Genomic DNA, 21,178 nt, shown 5'->3' on the forward strand with positions numbered 1-21,178 from the left:
TGTCAGATGGATGGATTGATAGATAGACAGATAATGAAAATATTATCCTAGTATGTGACTTGCCTCTTCATTCTCATACTAAAGTTCTTATATTGAACAAAAGTTCTTAATTTCAATTAAATGCAATTATGTTTTTATTCTTCTATAGTTATTCTTTTGTATCATATTTAAGAAATCTTTGTCTACCCAAAGTCATGAAAATGTTATCCTATGTTTTCTTCTAGAAGAAATTTGATATTTTAATTTGACATTTATACTTATGAGCTATCTTGAATTAGTTTTTATAGGTGGTGTAAAGTAGGAGTCAAGTCTGAAGTTTTTTCCCATATAGATACACAACAGTTCTAGCTTTGTATGTTGAGAAAGCCATACTTTTTCCCACAGAATTACATTTGTACCTCAGAGAGAAAGTATTCAATATTTTACCATCAAACATGTAAGCTGCAATGTTTTGGTTTGGAGTTTTTTGTAGATCATTTTTGTCATATTAATCAAGTTCCCTTCTATTTTAATATCTGAGAGTTTTTGTCCTGAGTGATTTTTTTAATCAAATTCATTTTCATTTATTGAGATGAGTGAAGTAAGTGAAGTCACTCAGTCGTGTCCGACTCTTTGCGACCCCATGGACTGCAGCCTCCCAGACTCCTCCATCCATGGGATTTTCCAGGCAAGAGTACTGGAGTGGGTTGCCACTTCCTTTGTTTTTTTTTCTTTTTTTCCCATTACTGTGATGAATTATATCAATTATTTTATTTTATTTTTTGGTTATACTATATGGCACGCAGGATCCCAGTTCCCAGCCAGGGATCAAACCCATGGCCCCTGAAGTGGAGGCGAGGAGCCTTAACCATTGGACAGTGCTGGGAAGTCCCCGTATTGATTATTTTAGAATGTTAAACCAACCTTGCACTCCTGGGTTAAATCATTCTTGGTCATTATGTATTATCTTTTTTTCTATCTCTGTATTAAATTTAATAATGTTTTATTTAGAATTTTTGAATCCATATGCAAAAAGGATTTTGGTTTAGGCATCATATTTAGGTTAACCTAATAAAACAAGTATTAACTCTTCCCATTTTCTCTAACCTCTGAAAGGGTCTGAGAGAGATTATTATTATTTCTCCTTAAATATTTATAAAAATTTACCTTGAAAGTCACCTGGGCCTGGATGATCTTTATGAAATTTTATCCATGTATTTGATTTATTAAACATATGTCAGAGTATTAGTATTTTTATTTCTTTTTATATCAGTTTTGGTAAATGGTATTTTTCAAAGAATTTGTCTGTTTTGTCAAGTTTATTGGCAAAGAGTTGTCATCATGTTCTCTTAATATCTATAGAATGTGTAGTGACATCACATTCTGAAACTCTTGATATTGGTCATTTGTGTCTTCTTTTTTTTTTTTTTTCTAAAATTTGGCTGCAATGGGTCTTAGTTGCAGCATGAGAGCTCTTCGTTGTGGCATGTGGGAGCTAGTTCCCTGACCAGGAGTTGAACCAGGGCCCCCTGCATTGGGAGCAAGAAGTCTTAGCCACTGGACCACCAGGGAAGTCCCTGTGTCTTCTCTTTTATTGATTATTTTTTCTGGGAGATCATAGATTTTATTACTCTAAAGAAAAGGTAGTCTGTGATGATTTCTTTATTGTATACTTTTTATTTCATTGATTGCAGTTGCATTCTTTATTATTTCTTTTCTTCTGCTATATTTGTGTATAATTGGCTCTTCTTTTTCTATATTCATGATAAAAGCTTAGAGTATTGATTTTCAACTATTTTGCTTTTCTAATGTGTTTATTAGAAGCCATTAATTTCCTTCTAGGAACTGTTTTAGCTACATCCCGCAAGTTTTCATATGCTTTATTTTCATTATCCTTCAGTTCAAATATTTTTTAATTTCCCTTGTGATTTCCTCTTTGGTCCACAGGTGATTTAGAAGTATGATTCTTAATTTTCATACACTTTGGGATTTCCTATTTATATTTCTGTGTTGATTTTAATGGTCAGAGAGTATACTCTGCATGATTTCAGTTCTTTGAAATTTGTTGGGTCTTGCTTTATAACCCAGCATATGGTCTATTTTTAGTGTGCATTTGAAAAGAATGAGTATTCTGCAGTTGTTGGGTATAGTGTTCTATATATATCAATTAGGTCAAGTTGCTTAATAGTGTTGTTTAAATATATCCTTATTGACTTTTTGGAGTTTTTGTTTATAGTTACTGGGAGATGTGTATTAAAACTTCTAATATGATTGTGACTTTGTTGATGTCTCCTTTTATTTCACTTAATTTTTGCTTCAATATGTTAGAGCTCTGTTATGATGTCTATGCAAATTTAGATTTGTTGGGTCTACTGAACTGATCCTTTTATTATTATGATATGTTTTTCCTTATGTCTAGTAACACTTGCCTGAAAGAACACTTTGTCTCTTAAACATAATTATACCAGGTTTCTTTTAATTAGTGTTTCCATGCTCTATTTTTTTTCCATCATTATACTTTCAAGTTATCTGTGTCTTTATGTTTAAAGTATGTTTCTAATGAGCATAATATAATTAATTATTTTCTTAAAACTGACATCTATTGATATTTATTTTTAGTGAATTTGTTGATATAACTAGGATTAAATTTATCTTTTTTCTGTTTGTTTTCTATTGGTTTCATCTTGTTTTTATTCCTCCTTCCTGTTTCCTTTTATTTTTATTTTTTTTTTAGTTCTACCACTTTATTGCTACCAACCCATTTCCCTCCACCCTCGTGCACGCATGCTCAGTCATGTGACCCCATGGACTTCAGCCCGCCAGACTCCTCTGTCCATGGACTTTTCCAGGCAAGAATACTGGAGTGGGTTGCCATTTCCTTCTCCCCTGTTTCCTTTTATAACAATTAAGATTTTATTTTATCTCCATTTAATTTTCATTATTCTCCTAGTATCTTTGTTTATACTTACAAAATTATATGTTTAAAATGTAAAGTCCTCCTGTTCAGGAACATTATATATTTATTCAGGTCATGTTAAGCCTATTGTGGGTTGAACAGGGGCCTCCCCAAATTCATGTCTATTCAGAAATTAAGTATTGAGATGAGATCACTTTGAATTAGGGTGGTTCATAAATCAAATGAAAGTCCTTGTAAGAGATAGAAAGGACACACAGATATAGAGGACTATGTGAAGATATAGAAGACCATGTGAAGACAGAGAGATCACAATGATGCAGGCTAAGGGGCTGATAAGATATGCCAGTAACAACCAGAAGCTAGGAGAGAAGGATGCGACAGTATCTTCCTCAGAGCCTCTGTAAAGGAACCAACCTGATCAGTTTGTGGCAATTTATGACCACAGCCACAGGACACTAATGCAAAGACTTTCAGATAAATTTTAGAGTTTATTGGCATAAATCTTGCAAAATTCTTATTAAATGTATTCCTAGGCATTTTATAGCTTTTATTGCTATTATGGATTCTATACACTTTTACATTTAAAAATTTAACAATTGTAGTATTATTTATTAAAATATTGATCTTATATATTAAAATATTTTTGTACATTTAAATATGTACATTAAAATATTTATGTACATTTTATATATAAAAATTTTTTAACCTTCTGATTACTACTAGGAACCTAAGAAAGCTGTTATCTTTTATCTGGTCTCTTTATAGAACACTAATATTTGTTGCAACTATTTTTTATTCTTCTCATGGATTTCCTAGGTTAACTTAGAAAATGTCTCTTCCTTTCAAATATGTCTTATGTTGAACCATATGGTGGCTCAGTGTTAAAGAATTCACCTGAGATGCAGAAGATATAGGAGATGCCACAGGGTTGATCCCTGGGTCGTGAAGCTCCCTGGAGGAGGGCATAGCAACCCATACCAGTATTCTTGCCTTGGAGAATCCCATGGACAGAGGAGCCCGACAGGCCACAGTCCATAGGGTCACAAAGAGTTGGATGTGACTGAGCACACAACACACACATACTGTTATTCCCTTACAAGTTCTTAGTTTTATCTTCATTAATTCTTCCTGCTTTCTTTGGGTTTATTTGTTTTTATTTTTCTGGCTTCTTGAGTTGAAATCTTGACCATCTATTTTCAGTCTTTCTTGCAAAATAATACAATTATTGCTATGGACTTTCCTCTGAAACTTTATTTTATAGGTTTCCTACATAAAATTCTACTTTTTAAAAGTATTTAAATATAGGCTTATCGTTTTGCATATACGATAACCCTATATGCAAAACAGAAAAAGAGACACAGAAATACAGAACAGACTTTTGAACTCTGTGGGAGAAGGTGAGGGTGGGATATTTCAAAAGAACAGCATGTATAACTATCTATGGTGAAACAGATCACCAGCCAGGTGGGATGCATGAGACAAGTGCTCTGGCCTGGTGCACTAGGAAGACCCAGAGGAATCGGGTGGAGAGGGAGGTGGGAGGGGGGATCGGGATGGGGAATACGTGTAAATCTATGGCTGATTCATATCAATGTATGACAAAACCCACTGAAATGTTGTGAAGTAATTAGCCTCCAACTAATAAAAAAATAAAAGAAATGAAAAAAAAAAAGTATTTAAATAACAGACATAGTCATGCAAGTAAAACTTCAACCTCCAATTTAGAAAGGTTTAAACTGGGGGATTTCCCAGCTGGTCCCAGAGTTTAAGACTCTGCACTCCCTATGCTGAAGTGGGAGACAGGGAAGGGTTCCATCCTTGGTGAGGGAACTAGGTTCCACATACTGCAACTAAAGATCCTGCGTGCGACAACTAAGACCCAGTGTAGTCAAATAAATAAATAAAAATAAATATTAAGAAAAGAGAAATGTATAAATTGAGAAGAAAAATGTCTTTGCTCTCCATTTTTCAGCTCACAACTGTGAGTCCATGCCTTGGAGTTAACCACTTTGGATCATTTCTGGTTTTGGCCCTTCTTGTGGATATATCTAGAGCTCTGAATAGTATTCTGTATCTCTTTTATTTGGTTTATTAATTGTCAGGAATACTCCTGTCTTCAATGAAAGATTTGGAGTTTAGCCCATTTAACATTTCTCAGTTCCCTACTCTTTCATGCAATTTTGATTATTTTATAACTTACTATAGCTTAGAAAAATATATTTAAACTTCTTTTTCTTGATCCATCAACTATTTAGTAAAACTTGATTCTCTCCTAGGTAAGATGAGGAAATTAGTATGTCTACACTTTTCTTAACTTCATTGTCTCTGCCTCTCTTTTCATTTTGGTAAAATCATAGAATATATTGTTGCTTTTATTATTTTGAAGCAAAAAAGCTTTATTTTACCTTTGCTTATTCTTTCTCTAATGTTTTTTTCCTTATGTAAATCCGAGTTTCTGATCTATATAATTTTCCTTTTGTCTGAAGAACTTCCTTGGACATTCCTGAAAAAGCAGATCTATTGGCAACAAATTCTCTCAATCTTTGTTTGAGAAAGGCTTTATTTCTCATTCACTTTGTTTTTATCTGCAAAAAGTCTTATTGTTTGCATTTGGTCCAAGGCTTGGGAGAGGGCTCCCAGGGGGTTAAAAAGCTGCCTAGTGGCTGCAGAGAGGGGCTTCATGTAGAAGCCCTGACACCAGAGGGGCTCCTCAAAGTCCGCTGGGCTCCAGAGGTTTCTAGTTGTGCTTCCAAGAGATATTCCCTTAACCCAGCCTGAGGACCACCCAGCCTGTGGAGGTTGGTCAGGTGGTCACCCATCTTCTTGATGAGTTTTACCTGCTCCTCCAAGAAGTGACTCTCCAGAAAGGCACAGAGGTGGGGGTCTGCGGGGGTCACGCAGATCTAAAATGGCATGGCTCGGGTTCTTCTCCATGAGAAGGGTGGCTTCCATAGCATCCTGGGTTTTACCCCCACTCATCTTGAGATGGTTTCTGCACGTCCTGGAAGGGGACACGGTCCCAACACTGGTTTTGCATTTTCAAGAGACAGTTGGGCACCTTCCCCATTCTCCTAGGCCAACTGGCAGAAAAAATGGCCCCTGCCCTCCAGACCCACATTTGCTTGGTGAAAATAGAAGTCCAAAGAGAGGTAGGTGTAGGAGGCCTGCAGATGCATGTTGACCAGGAGGTTGATGGTGGCCCTCACCTCTGTGGAATAATTCTGACGAATCTCATATTTGATCAGTAGTAAGGAGGTAAGTTCAGAAAATGGTGTTGGCTAGCCCTAGTGATTGAAGACAGCTGAGTGGCTGGTTCTGAAGGCTGTGATTGGAAAAAAGGTTGGAGGGTGATGGGAGGCTGGAGCAAAGGGGGTCCTTGGGTCTGTTCCCTCCAAACACTGTTGAAGCAAGAGACCTGGGCCACCATCACCCTGCACACTGCCTCTCCTTCACTTTTGAATGATAATTTCTCAGGATGCAGAATTCTAGGTTAATGTTTCTTTCTCTTTAACACTTTAAATATTTCACTCCACCCTCTTCTTACTTGCATAATTTTTGAGAAGAAATCAGATCTCAATTCTTATGTTTGTTCCTCTGTAGGTGTGGTATTATTCCCCCTCTGGCCTCATTCAATTTCTTTATCTTTGATTTTCTGTAGTTTGAATGTTGTATGCCTGTGTGTAATTTGGGGAGAACTGATTCTACTTATTGTTCTTTGAGTTTCCTGGATGTGTGATTTGTTGTTTAATATTAATTTGAGGAAATTCTGTTTCTGGCATTCCCCAAAGCAACATCTTTGTTATACCTTCTGTAGTTGTCCATGGATCTGTTCCTTTTTTTTTTTTTTTAGTCTTTTTTCTTTTCAGTTTTGGAAGTTTTTATTGACATAATCTCATGTTTCTTCTTCAGCCATGTCCACTCTATGAATGAGCCCACCAAAGCCCATCAGAAGTTATCACATTCATTTCTGTTTTTGATGTCTAGAATTCATTTTGATTCTCTTTTAACATTTCCATCTTTCTTCTTGCCCATCTGTTCTTGCATGTTGTCTGCTTTATCCATTAGGGCTTTTAGCATGTTAATCGTAGTTGTTTGAATACTTGGACTGATAATTCCAACATCCCTGACATATCTGAGTTTGATTCTGATGCTGTTCCTTCTCTGCAAACTGTGTTGGTTGCCTTTTAGTTTGCCCTATAACTTTTAGTTGAAAGTTGGTCCTGATATCATGGATTAAAGGAACATGGTCTGATTTCCATTAGGATTCTCCTCCAGTAAATTGTGATTCTTTCTATCTGCCTGTCTGTCTCTCCAATTTTGAGGGCAGCAGTTTGCCCCGTGACTTCAATTCTCTGAGGGATTAAGAAAAGTTGTTGATTTTCAGGCTTTTTGTTAGTTAGGATGGAGTGGTGATTTTAAAGCATCTTATATTTTTGACCAGAAACCAGAAATCCTTTCAACTTTGTAACTCCTTTTGCATAGTTTATAATAACACTTATAACCTGAATTTTCCATAATTCATCTTCATCTAAAATCTATTATGAAATTCAAGTCCAAATAATAGCACTTACAGTATTATAATTATGTAACTAGTATTTGTTACAGATCTAGGTGGGGTGATTGAATCCATAGAAAAGAAGTTGTAATTTTATGTTCCCAAACCTGTGCTACTCTGAGATTTTCCTATGACAAAGTGAAATGGATATTCCTTTCATACAGTTTATCCATTTCTCAAATGAATGCCTTGCCTTAGCTCACTGCATCTATGGACCACAATTTTCACAGAGTTTGTAATTGTCTCCCTTTTCTCTTGTTGAAAGAGAAAATATATTTCGTAATTATCCCAATTGTTATTTGTACTGTTTTTGGAATAGTTACTTTTAAACACACTATTTTATTGTCACATTGCATAAATCTATACCCACTGTTTCTTTCTATGGTCTTTGTGGGTTACTTTTGCTGTTTCTCAGATTCTGTGTCTTCCTTTGTCATGGGATTCCTCTTTGGTGTTGCTGAAGTATATTTTGATACTTTTCAACTTTTTTCAGAAGAGATATATAAGAACTGTTCTAAGTCTTTGCATGTCTGAAATGTCTTCATTTCACTTTCACACTTGGTTGATGGTGTGGCTGCATACAGAATTTTATGTTCAAAATATTTTTCCTTAGTTATCTGAAAGCATTACTCCATTGCTTTCTTGCTTGCTTTTCTATTTTTCATGGATAATATCTTTATTACATTATACATTATATTATTACTTTATTATTTTATACCTTATAAAGATATAAAACTACTGATTTTTCACTTGCAGCCAGCTATCTTTATGTTCCAATACTGCTTTTATCACTTCTTGGTGTCTCAACTAAGAATATCTGTCTTGATTTCACCTGGAAATCTGTTACAGATATTTGCATCTGCTAGATTCCCTTAGGTACAACTGACACTCTTGGTTGCTCAGTTGTAATTCCTTTGACATTTCACTTGGACTTCTACCTCTGGTGTGTGCTGGGCTGTTGTCCATCTCAGGTGTAAGCAGTCCCTGGCCTGATCCATCCCACCACTGGCCACTCCTCTGGCTAGAATGTTAAGTATCTCCCATAGTTGCTCTGCTTTCCTATGTTGCTTTCTTGAATCCCATGTGTCAGTGGAATCCCTGAAATTTTTACTCGTTTTAGTAATGTTTCCCCTATTCACCCCCCAACCCAAAGACTTTGGTGTGTTCTCTTTATATATGTTCTGAAGTTTCAGAATGAATCTTTTTTTTTCCAAACTCATCCTCTTTTAATCTGAAGTTTTATATTTTATATCAACTCTGGGGTATGTTCTTCTATTATTTTTTCATTTTTTCCTCATTTCTCTGTTCCTAGAACATCTGTGTAGGACAGATACTTGTTTTTTCAGTTGTTCTACTTCTCTTGACATTTTTTCCCTCCAGTTTTCTGTCTTTGGTCTTTTTACTCTATATTGCAGGAGACTTTCCTGATGTTTTCTTGCACTTCTTTGATTTATTTTTTATTTTGGTGATGTATTTTTAATTTCCATGAACTCTTCATTGTTTCCCAACTGCTCTTCTTTTATAGTAGTCTATTTTGGTTTAAAAGTGAATATATTCTCTTTTTGGACATTAATGAGAATTCCTTATAGCTTCTTCTGTTTTATGAATTATTTATATTTCCACTGTCAGGTCAGTTCTTTCAAAGTTTATTTCAGTTGTTCTCCAAGTGAACGTGAGGTGCAAAATTTCCTACCAATCCACGGTCTTTAACTCATTTATTTGTGGATCAAGGACAAGTACAATTGATATAGGTGGCTTGAGTGGGGTTTCCTTTCTTCTGCTCCAGAATTAGAGCTAGATTTTGTGTTTGTTGCTAGGAATGTGGATGATAGAATTTACTTTAGGCTGCTGGGGGCAGGTGGTCAGGCTGGTCCTCTCCCCAAATGCCAAAGCAAATTCGGTCCTCTCTGGTATGCCAACCCCTATTTTGAATTACTATTGTATGAATATACCACATAAACTGACTACATTTCTTCACAGATGATGTTTCCAACTTGGCCTAGGGGCAAAATCCTTTGCTGCACAGAAGGATGTGGCAGGGGACCAAAGATCCAGGAAGACAGGATTCCATGCTCTGGTTCCATCAGCCCTGGGCTTAATGTGCCCATCTTTGGAGCTGGGGATGAGAGCATCTGCACTTGTAACCCCATGGATTGAGTAGAGAAGGTGTATTCAGAGGAGATTCAAATGCTTTTATCTGAAGATTAAGACAAAAGCAATAATTATTCACTATTATAGGCAAGTGTGATTAACCCCACTTTATGAGTGCATTTGATGAAATTCTGTGAATGAATCATGGATGTTAGAAATGAGAAGCAGCATGAGATAGTAAGTCAGCCTAACATAAGCAACACCATTGCTGGTCCTTGTGTTGATCTTTGTGGGGAAAACTAGAGAGAATGCTTAAGTATTTCCATCAACTTAACCTTGGTCCACATCAATTAGGAGTGGAGAGGAAGAGGCTCTGTAAATCATGAACATCATAGCAAATATGTCATAGACTCCAATGGAGACCAACTTCCAGTTTCTGATTCACTAAATATTTTTCCCTTGAAATGAGCATAGAGTAATCAGGGAAGGAAAATGTGACATGGTTAAGACTTGTGGACTCATACAAAGTGTTTGGGACCTTATTCACTCTATTTGCACTCCTCCTTTCATTTGTAGGGTTCCAATCCATTTAATTGAAAACTTTTATATAGATCAAGATTTTCAGTATATCCCAAAACATAGTTAGATTTGACACAGAAAAATCTCAGCTACATCACAACGTTGATCACTTCCTTTCTTTTTAGCAGAATAACTGCCATTCTCAAACACAGATCAAGCATTTAGCCCTAATATATGTAGTAATCAAAATAGATGGTGATCAGCTTATCCAGTTTCCCATCTGTGCTTTGGCTATGATGTTTAATTTTCATTTCCTCCTTTCCATTGACATGGAAGGACGTGAGATAGCCCTTTACAGGGGATGTTTTTACTTCTTAATTCTTACATAAGAGCCAGAATTCCATTTGGAAAGAGAAATTACATTGGGTTTGATCAATACCCTCAAAGAATTAAGGAAAAAAATTACTTGTTATTTGACTTTAATGTGTACTTGATGCCCATGATTTGTGTTCTTCTGTTAATTGTAGCATCACTAGCAATTAGATTAGCAATTGTTAACATCTAAAATTGATTTTAATGCACAAGAATCAATACTTGAGCTGAATGTTTAAATATCTTGACACTAACAAGAGACTCAGTCTTTCCAATTGAATTACTTTTTGCTTTGTGCATTTTACAACCTTGAGCATGTCTAAGAGAGATGAAAAGTACCTGCCATTGTAAAGGACAATGTAAATAACTTGCTATGGTCATAGAAATGAAGGCAATGGTACTGATGGGAATGGTAAGCAGTAAGTATAGTTTGTGAAACTGAAGTGTCTTAGTATTTTGCAGTAAGTATAGTTTGTGAAACTCAAGTATCTTAGCATTAAATTTGACAAAAATTTTACTAATTACAATGGCTGATGAGATTTTATTTGTAACATTTCTTAAAAATTGGAGTATAGTTGATTTAAAAATATTGTGTTAGTTTCAGGAGTACAGCAAAGTAATTCAGCTATATATTTTTTTCATTTTATATTATTTTCCATTATAGGTTATTGCAAAATATTTTTATAGTCCCATATGCAAAGAAATAGCAGAAAACAATAGAATGGGAAAGACTAGAGATCTCTTCAAGAAAATTAGAAATACCAAGGGAATGTTTCTTGCAAAGATGGGCACAATAAAGGACAGAAATGGTATGGATCTAACAGAAGCAGAAAATATTAAGAAGAGGTGGCAAGAATATACAGAAGAACTATACAAAAAAGATCTTCATGACCCAGGTAACCATGATGGTGTGATCATTCACCTAGAGCCAGATATCCTGGAATGTGAAGTCAAGTGGACCTTAGGAAACATCACTACGAACAAAGCTAATGGAGGTGATGGAATTCCAGGTGAGCTATTTCAAATCCTCAAAGATGATGCTGTGAAAGTGCTGCACTCAATATGCCAGCAAATCTAGAAAACTCAGCAGTGGCCACAGGACTGGAAAAGGTCAGTTTTCATTCCAATCCCAAAGAAAGGCAAAGCCAAAGAATGTTCAGACTACTGCACAATTGCCCTCATCTCACACGCTAACAAAGTAATACTCAAAATTCTCCAAGCCAGGCTTCAACAGTACGTGAACTGTGAACTTCCAGATGTTCAAGCTGGATTTAGAAAAGGCAGAAGAACCAGAAATCAAATTGCCAACATCCGTTGGATCATCAAAAGAAGCAAGAGAGTTCCAGAAAAACATCTATTTCTGCTTTATTGACTATGCCAAAGCTTTTAACTGTGTGGATCACAGCAAACTTTGGAAAATTCTAAAAGAGATGGGAATACCAGACCTACCTCCTGAGAAATCTGTATGCAGGTCAAGAAGCAACAGTTAGAACTGGACGTGGAACAACAGACTGGTCCTAAAGAGGAAAAGGAGCACATCAAGGCTGTGTATTGTCACCCTGCTTATTTAATTTATATGCAGAGTACATCATGTGAAATGCCGGGCTGGAGGAAGCACAAGCCGGAATCAAGATTTCTGGGAGAAATATCAATAACCTCAGATATGCAGATGATACCACCCTTATGGCCGAAAGCGAAGAAGAGCTAAAGAGCCTCTTGACGAAAGTCAAAGAGGAGAGTGAAAACGTTGGTTTAAAACACAACATTCAAAAAACTAAGATCATAGCATCCGGTCCCATCACTTCATGGCATATAGATGGGGAAACAATGGAGACAGTGACAGGCTTTATTTTTTGGCTCCAGTGCAGCCATGAAATTAAAAGATGCTTGCTCCTTGGAAGAAAAGTTATGACCAACCTAGACAGCATATTTAAAAATATAGATGTTACTTTGCCAACAAAGGTCCGTGTAGTCAAAGCTATGGTTTTTCTAGTAGTCATGTGTGGATGTGAGAGTTGGAATATAAAGAAAGCTGAGCACCAAAGAATTGATGCTTTTGAACTGTGGTGTTGGAGAAGACCTTTGAGAGTCCCTTGGACTGCAAGGAGATCAAACCAGTCCATCCCAAAGGAGATCAGTCCTGAAAATTCATTGGAAGGACTGATGCTGAAGCTGAAACTCCAATACTTTGGCCACCTGATGCGAAGAACTGACTTGTTGGGAAAGGCCCTGGTGCTGGGAAAGACTGAAGGCAGGAAGAGAAGGGGACGACAGAAGATGAGATGGTTGGGTGGCATCACCGACTTGATGGACATGAGTTTGAGCAAGTTCTTGGATTTGGTGCTGGACAGGGAAGCCTGGCATGCTGCAGTCCATGGGGTCACAAAGAGTTGGACATGACTGAATGACTGAACTGAACTGATATACTATACAGTAAATCTTTGTTGCTTATTTATTTTATGTATAATAGTTTGTCTCTAGTACTCCTGATTTATCCTTCCCCCACTCCCTTTCCCCTTTGGTTAACCATAAGTTTTTATTCTGTTTTAAGTCTGTTTCTGTTTTGTAAATAAATTCAATTGTATTATTTTTTAAATTCCACATACAAGTGATAATGTAATATTTGTTTTTCTCTGACTTACTTCACTTAGTATGATATTCTCTAGGTCCACCCATGTTGCTGCAAGTGACAATATTTCATTAAAAAGAATGAAATATTGTCACTTGCAGCGAATATACACACCACATCTTTTTTTTTTTTTTAATTAGTTGGAGGCTAATTACTTCACAACATTTCAGTGGGTTTTGTCATACATTGATATGAATCAGCCATAGATTTACACGTATTCCCCATCCCGATCCCCCCTCCCACCTCCCTCTCCACCGATTCCTCTGGGTCTTCTCAGTGCACCAGGCCCGAGCACTCGTCTCATGCATCCCACCTGGGCTGGTGATCTGTTTCACCATAGATAGTATACATGCTGTTCTTTTGAAACATCCCACCCTCACCTTCTCCCACAGAGTTCAAAAGTCTGTTCTGTATTTCTGTGTCTCTTTTTCTGTTTTGCATATAGGGTTATCGTTACCATCTTTCTAAATTCCATATATATGTGTTAGTATGCTGTAATGTTCTTTATCTTTCTGGCTTACTTCACTCTGTATAATGGGCTCCAGTTTCATCCATCTCATTAGGACTGATTCAAATGAATTCTTTTTAATGGCTGAGTAATATTCCATGGTGTATATGTACCACAGCTTCCTTATCCATTCATCTGCTGATGGGCATCTAGGTTGCTTCCATGTCCTGGCTATTATAAACAGACACCACATCTTCTTAAATGAATTGTCTGTTGATGCACACTTGTGTTATTTCCATGTTTTGGCTATTGTAAACAGTGCTGCTATGAGCATTGAGGTGCATGTCTGTTTGAATTAGGGTTTACTCTGGATATATGTTCAGGAGTGGGCCTGGTGGATCACATGGTAGCTCTACTTTTAGTTTCTTAAGAAACCTCCATGGACCTTCCAGGTGGCACTAGCAGTAAAGAACCCGCCTGCCAGTGCAAGAGACCCAGGAGACACAGCTTTGATCCCTGGGTTGGAGGGCAGGGATCCCCTGGAGGAGGGCATGGCCACCCACTCCAGTATCGCTGGAGAATCCCATGGATGGAGGAGGCTGGCAGTCTACAGTCCATAGGGTCACAAAGAATTGGACATGACTGAAGCGACTTCACATGTAAATACATGCAATAAATCTCCATACTGATTTCCACAGTGTCTGCACCAATTTACCTTCCCACCAACAGTGTAGGAGGATTCCCTTTTCTCCATACCCTCTCCAGAATGTATCTGTAGACTTTTTGATGATAGTGCAATAGCTGATGTTTTCAAGTACTTGCTGGAGGCTTGACAACGTTATTTTATTTTTCTCATTAATTTTCACAACAATCTTATGGCACAGGTACTAAGTGATTCAAGAAGGATCTGCCTTCACAAAGTCACAGGTTGGGTTGAATCCCAGGTCTACTGACCACGGATCCAGAACCCATAAGCTGTATGCCATGTTTTAGAAACTGTGCTTCTAGATATTCTAAACAAATGGAGGGTTGATGGAGTTTTAAGTGGTGGAAAGTTGATAAGACATAAATTCAGAAAGATGAGTTTATAAATTACTTACTCCTAAACCAGTTTAAATCTCGGAAACTCTCTTGGTAAATTTGATGCTTTTATATAACCTTAAATATGGTTATTGAATTGAGTTCTACAGTTGTAATAGTCAAATTCACATTTTTAACATATTCATATCTGTATTAGACTCTTCACAAGTTGAGTTAAGAACTATCTGTGTATACAATCATAGGTCATAGAAACATATATAGGTCTGAGTTAGGGGGACTAAACCTAGCTCAGTGTATGTGTGTGTGTGTGTGTGTGTGTGCGCACATGCACCCACATGTATGTCTGACTGTTGGTGTAGTAAGGTTGCAGTTTAGACAGAACTTCAGCAAATAAATCACATTTAAACACTGTCTCTATTTAAAAACAGTAAAACCCCCTGATGCAGATTCTACTTGTTTTTGTTTTGTTTTGTTTTCAAGTATCACTTGAGAAGCTGAAAATAATTATGCAAATATGTGTCAAGTAGACCCCCTAGCCCTAGAGAAAGTGTGTTACAGGATCTTTCGTGGCTTGACAAAGGCTACTCAGACCGAGGAGCACTTGGTTTTCAGAATTGAATGCTAAAGAGGGAAGGTGGGGGTGAAATGAGTTGATTTACAGAAATTCCCAGTAACCAACGGTTTCTCTTCTGTGGCTCAACATTAATAGAACATATTGAAGGACCAAGATATATTAATGAGGGCCAATCAGTGGCAGAGAGCAACATGAGACTCCAAATGGAATTTACCCTTAGGCAAAGGAAGTCTGATCAGGTAGCCTGGTTCAGCAACAGCAGGAAGAGGGGCTGGAGGGTCTTGCTGTGGCACGTTGGTGAGGCTGGGTTTCCTCCTAACATTTTCTCCTCACCAAAAAGGATGTACTTTAGAAACAAATGGTTGAGTCTGTGAGGGTAAAGCAACTCAGCTGGTACCCAAAACCTGACTATATTGACAATCATATTTTTATAATTTTATTTTATTATTTTATTTATTTCTTTGTTTAGTTTTGGCTGCACTGGGTCTTCACTGCTGCACATCCTCTAGTTGCGGTGAGGGGGGCTACTCTGCAGTCGTGGTGCATTGGCTTCTCATTGTGGTGGCTTCTCTTGTTGCAGAGCAAGGGCTCTGGAGCATATGGGCTTCAGTAGTTGTGGCACACAGGCTTAGTGGCTCCATGGCATGTGGGGTCTTAGTTCCTGGACTAGTGATAGAACCAGTGACAATTATATTTTGAGTAAAAATTTTACTTTAGATGAATATATCCTTTATCTCAAAAGATCTCAATTGTCTTAACATTCAATTCCTTTGAACTCAATGAACTTTGCTGAAGATTTTTTCAACTTTGGAATCACTAATTCCCAATATTTTGTCAAAAATGTTCATTTATGTAGGATCTCAAAAACCTTTGCCCATCTTTTTCCTATTTTTGTTGCCACGGGAAGGTCTTTCTATAGAAGCATGTTTGCAAGAAGTGTTTGGGTTGTCAGAATCACCCACATCACTGTAAGGCAGGCAGGACAGGGATCACTTTTCCCATTTTCTGGTTGAGGAAAATGAGATAAGTGAGTTGAAGAAAGCCTCATAAGTGGCCAGCAGCTGGGCCTTGAATGGGCTGTTCCCGACTTTTAAAGCAACAGGCCCTCTTTACTCCTCTTGTGTGCTGATAATCTTTATGGATAGTTTTCTAGACTGAAAAGTGTTCTTCAAGGAAGAGGCAGATCTAGGTTCAAATCCTGAAGCTCCACTTCTCATCTTTGGTTGGGCAAAGTACCTAAACTCTTCAAGTCCTAGTGTCTTAATGTGTAGAAAGGAAGAAAATGATATAAACTTTACGGGGTTGCTAGGATTTAATGAGCTACAGGTTTTAATTGCCTGGTATTATCATTTTGGGGTTTCCCTGGTAAAGTAAAGAATCTGTAAAGAATCTGTCTGCAATGCAGGAGATGCAGGTTCGTTCCATTTTGGGTTGGGAAGATCCCCTAGAGAAGGAACTGGCAATCCACTTCAGTGTTCTTGCCTGGAAGTCCCACGGACAGAGGACTGGGAGGCTACAGTCTATGGGGTTGCAAAGAACTGGGCACAACTTAGCGACTAAAATAACAACATTGCAGTATTGAGGGAGGGTGGGATGAACTGGGAGATTAGGATTGAAATATATACACTATCATATGTAAAATAGATAACTAGTGGGAACCTGCCATAAAGCACAGGAAGGTCTGCTCAGTTCTGTGTGATGACCTAGAGGGGTGGGATAGGGGTAGGGCGGGAAGAAAGTACAAGAGGGAGGGGATGCGTATGGCCGATTCACTTCATTGTACAGCAAAATCTAATACAACATTATAAAGCAATTATACTGCAATAAAAAATAACTTCATAGAAGGAAAAAATTTAAATAATAAAAGTTAAGAAAAAGAAACACCATGCAGTCTCTTTTGATGTTCTCCAACCTTTGCAAGTTGGAGTATACTTACCACTAACTTTTTGAGAGTACATCAAAAGTTTTATTATAAGGCCCTAAAAATCTCAGGAGAAATAAAATGGTCAGTACCTTTTAGGTCAGCATGGAGTGATACAGAGAGCTCTGATCAGCAGACTGGTTCTGATAATCATCTACCACTAATAAAAATAAGAGTTTAATTTTCGTCCATTCACTGAGCAAATCTTTATTGAACACCTATTTATATGCCAGGCATTGCTCTAAGTCCTGGGGAAATAACAATGAAGGCAAAAAAAATACCTGCCCTTACAGAGCTTACATTATAGTGGCCCGGTGATCAATTGCTGTGTCATTTAATGCCAAAACTATGTAAAAATAGCGTTTAGGCAAAACTTGGCTGGCAGTCCTTTGGTTTAATGTGTTATTGCCTGAGGTCACTTATTTTTGTTTAGCTGACAGCTGGTTTGGTCTGGAGGGTACCACAGAGGTTCATTCAAATGCCTGGCACCTTGTCAGGATGGCAGGAAAGCTGAGTTCAATGAAACAAACCCCTCTCTCTCTGCATAGATTCAGGGTCTCTCCATATGGTTTCTCTAGCAGGACAGTCATGCTTATATGGCAGATGGCTTCCTGCCGAGAGAGAGTGCCTGGAGACCAAGGCACAAGTTGAAAGTCTTTTTCTGACTCAGACTGGGAGGTCAAGCAGCATCACTCCCCTTGCATTTTGCTACTGACAGCTGAGTGCCTCTGGCCAGTGCAGATTCAAGGGGAGGGAAATTAGATCCCATCTTCCAATAGCAGGAATGTCAAAAAATGGTGGCCATTTTCAAGCTGCACTTTACCTGTGCTATCTCATTTAGTCCTTATAACAGCAACTCTATGAGGTAGGTACTCTTAAATTATACAGATGAGGAAACTGACACAGAGAAGTTAAGTAACGTGCCCAAGGTTACACAGCCAGTCAGTGGCAGAGCCAGGATTAAAAAGTGGAAATCTGGATCCAGAGTCCAGTATTTTAACCACCGTACTTTGTTCCCTCATATGATTTACACTACCTAGGCCAATCTGTTTTAAATGATTGGGTCTCAGTTCCTCACACACAAAATGACTGGCTAAGAATAGATGAGATTCTCTCATCTCATACCTGTTATGATGGCCACTACCAAAACCCAAAAAATAGCACATATTGGCCAGGATGTGAAGAAACTAGAACACTTGTACACTGTTGGTAGGAATGTGAAATGGTGCAGTCACCATGAGAAACAGTATGCTGTGCTTAGTCACAAAGTCGGGTCCAATTCTTTGCAACCCCATGGACTGTAGCCCGCCATGGGGATTCTCCAGGCAAGAACACTGGAGTGGGTTGCCATTCCCTCCTCCAAGGGATCTGCCCAATCCAGGGATCAAACCCAGGTCTCTCACACTGCAGGCAGATTCTGTACTGTCTAAGCCACCGGAAAAGCCCAAGAATACTGGAGTGGTAGCCTATCCCTTCTCCAGGGGACCTTCCTGACCCGGGAATTGAATTGGGGTCTCCTGCATTGCAGGCAGATTCTTTACCAGCTGAGATACCAGGGAAGCCCAAGAAACAGTATAGTAGGTCCTCAAAAAATTAAAAATAGAATTACCATGTGACCAGTGTTATACTTCTGAATATATTCCCAGAAGAATTAAAACAGCCTAAGAGAGATATTTGTATACTCATTTTCATAGCAGCATTATTTATAATTACAAAAAAGTGGAAGATAAAATTCATGTTCCTTGATGTATGAATGGATAAACAAAATGTCATGTGTGTGTATATATATATATATATATATATATATATGGAATATTAGCCTTAAAAAATGGAATTCTGACACATGCTACAATGTGGATGAAATTTAAGGATATTTTTCTAAGTGAAATAAGCCAGTCACAAAAGAAAGAATACTGTATGATTCTATTTATATGAAGTACCTAGAGTAGTCAAATTCATAAATCAGAAAATAAAAAGGTGGTTGCCAGGAGCTAAAAGGAGGGAGGAATGGGAAGTTTTCGTTTAATGGTTATAGAGTTTCAGTTTTGCAAGATGAAAGTAATTCTGGAGACTGGTTGCACAACAATGTGAATGTACTTAACACTACTGAACTGAAAAAAGGTTTCAAGAGTAAATTTCATATTCTGTGTATTTTACCGCAATTAAAAATAAAAAGAAGGGATGAGTTTCATCCTCAACTTTTTATAATTAAATGTAATTTTTATCCTGAAAAAAGTGAAAGTGTTAGTTGCTCAGTCATGTCCAACTTTTTGTGACCGTATGGACTGTGGGGAATTACTCCGTCCATGGAATTCTCCAGGCAAGAATACTGGAGTGAGTAGCCATTCCCTTTTCCAGGGGATCTCCCTGACCCAGGGATCAGACCCAGGTCTCCCACATTGCAGGCAGATTCTTTACCACCTGAGCCACCAGCAAAGCCCAATTTTTATCCTATATCTAGTATGATAATCATTGCTTCTTCAAGATTTAGAAATAAGTTTGTAACAAGTGTATTCCAATTATGGGTTGATGCCTAGTCTCATAACTTTATAAAAAGAATGAATTAAGTCATAAGAAACATTATATAATTTTTTCAAAGCATTGAGATAATGAGCCATTAGGAAAGGTGTCTAGTAATGTGTACAGAAAGTGACTAAAATACACAAAAGAATTGGCAAACCAAACAGTGGAAGGCAAACTCAGACAGGACTCCTTGCCCATCCGAACAGACCAAAGCAAACAAGCATATTTTGTATTGTGCTGTGAAGGTCAATAAACTCAGACTTGGCCAGTCTAGCAGTGGGAGAGAGATGCAGAAACCAGGGCCTTTTGACTTGAGCCTCACCTCAAAATTCAAACTATAGGATTAGGACTCAGACATAAGCTATGTTTCTGTTGCCTGGAAGGTGACATGTGGGGAAAAAACAAATAACCAGGTTCTGGGCTTCAGAAAATTATTTTACCAGGCCATTTAAGGGAGAGCAAGTTTGATTTCAAGTTCTAATTAGAAGGTGAATATAACTTTTTTCAAGTGACCAAAAGGCAGATAGGGAAATATTCCAGAGGCACCACTAAACCCCAGGGCAAGAGAGAGAAAAGGAAACGGTGTTCTTTTCTCACTTGAAAACTTTTTCCTGATTATCCAAGTAAACACGTTCATTGAAAATACGGTGCAATGGACAGTTGCTATTTTGATGGCCCAGCAGCTCTCTTCTTTTCCTGGAACATTGCACATTCCTTATCACACTAACCATCTGGCCATAGTGGGTGCTACTGTCTTTTCTTTAAAAAACAATTCTGAAAAAAGAAAAAAAATAAAAATAAAAAACAATTCTGTTACAGCATGAGGAATGCAGATTGCACTGACTCGCCCCACACTCAAGCAGAATAGATCCTGTTACCTCCTGGTTTGGGGTAAACTCCGGGAATTAGTGATGGACAGGGAGGCCTGGCGTGCTGCGGTTCATGGGGTCGCAAAGAGTCGGGCACGACTGAGCGACTGAACTGAACTGACCTGAACTACCTCCTGGTTGGTGCTGTCTTCTTCCATAAACCTGCCTTCCTGTGCACTACGCGGGCTCGCTACACCACCACCCTGGCCACTGGGATCGGATATGTGATCTAAAATGGGCCCCAATTTTTTGTTGGATTATTTTAACTGGATCTGTCACAGACCCCAGAGAATGAGGGAACATTCTTTGCTTCTGTAGTGGAAAAATTAGGAAATGTGAATCCAGGAGCTCCTTATTACAGAGTCCTAAGTTTTGTGGAGAAGGCAGATCTACCATAGGTGACATTAATCCCAATATACAGAGAGATTTAGAGAGTCCCTGGCTCCAGACAGTCCTAGTAACTGATTCAGTAAGCCAATAAATATCCTTTTAATTAAACTAGTTTGATTTCAGTTTCTGTCATTTACAATCAGAAGAGCTCTGACTGGTACTAAATACACAAATATAGAGAAACAGAATAATATGCATGTGTAGTGCTACTCCTCAAGATCAGCAACTGATAATGTTCCATCATGTGTACTTATAATCTTTTTATTAAGCTTTCTGTTTGTGTGCTTTTTCATTATATCATTTTCCAGTATTATTGAAAATGCTAACAAAAAACAGCTTTCACTATTGTT

General features: G+C 37.8%; 1 pseudogene; it reads right to left on the reverse strand.

Moving 5' to 3' along the window:
* Nucleotides 1-8,217: 8,217 nt before the first annotated feature.
* On the reverse strand, nucleotides 8,218-8,449 carry LOC122444312 (annotated as a pseudogene).
* Between the last annotated feature and the right edge of the window lie 12,729 nt (nucleotides 8,450-21,178).

Source organism: Cervus canadensis, chromosome 6, assembly GCF_019320065.1.
Source record: "Cervus canadensis isolate Bull #8, Minnesota chromosome 6, ASM1932006v1, whole genome shotgun sequence".
NCBI lineage: Eukaryota > Metazoa > Chordata > Mammalia > Artiodactyla > Cervidae > Cervus > Cervus canadensis.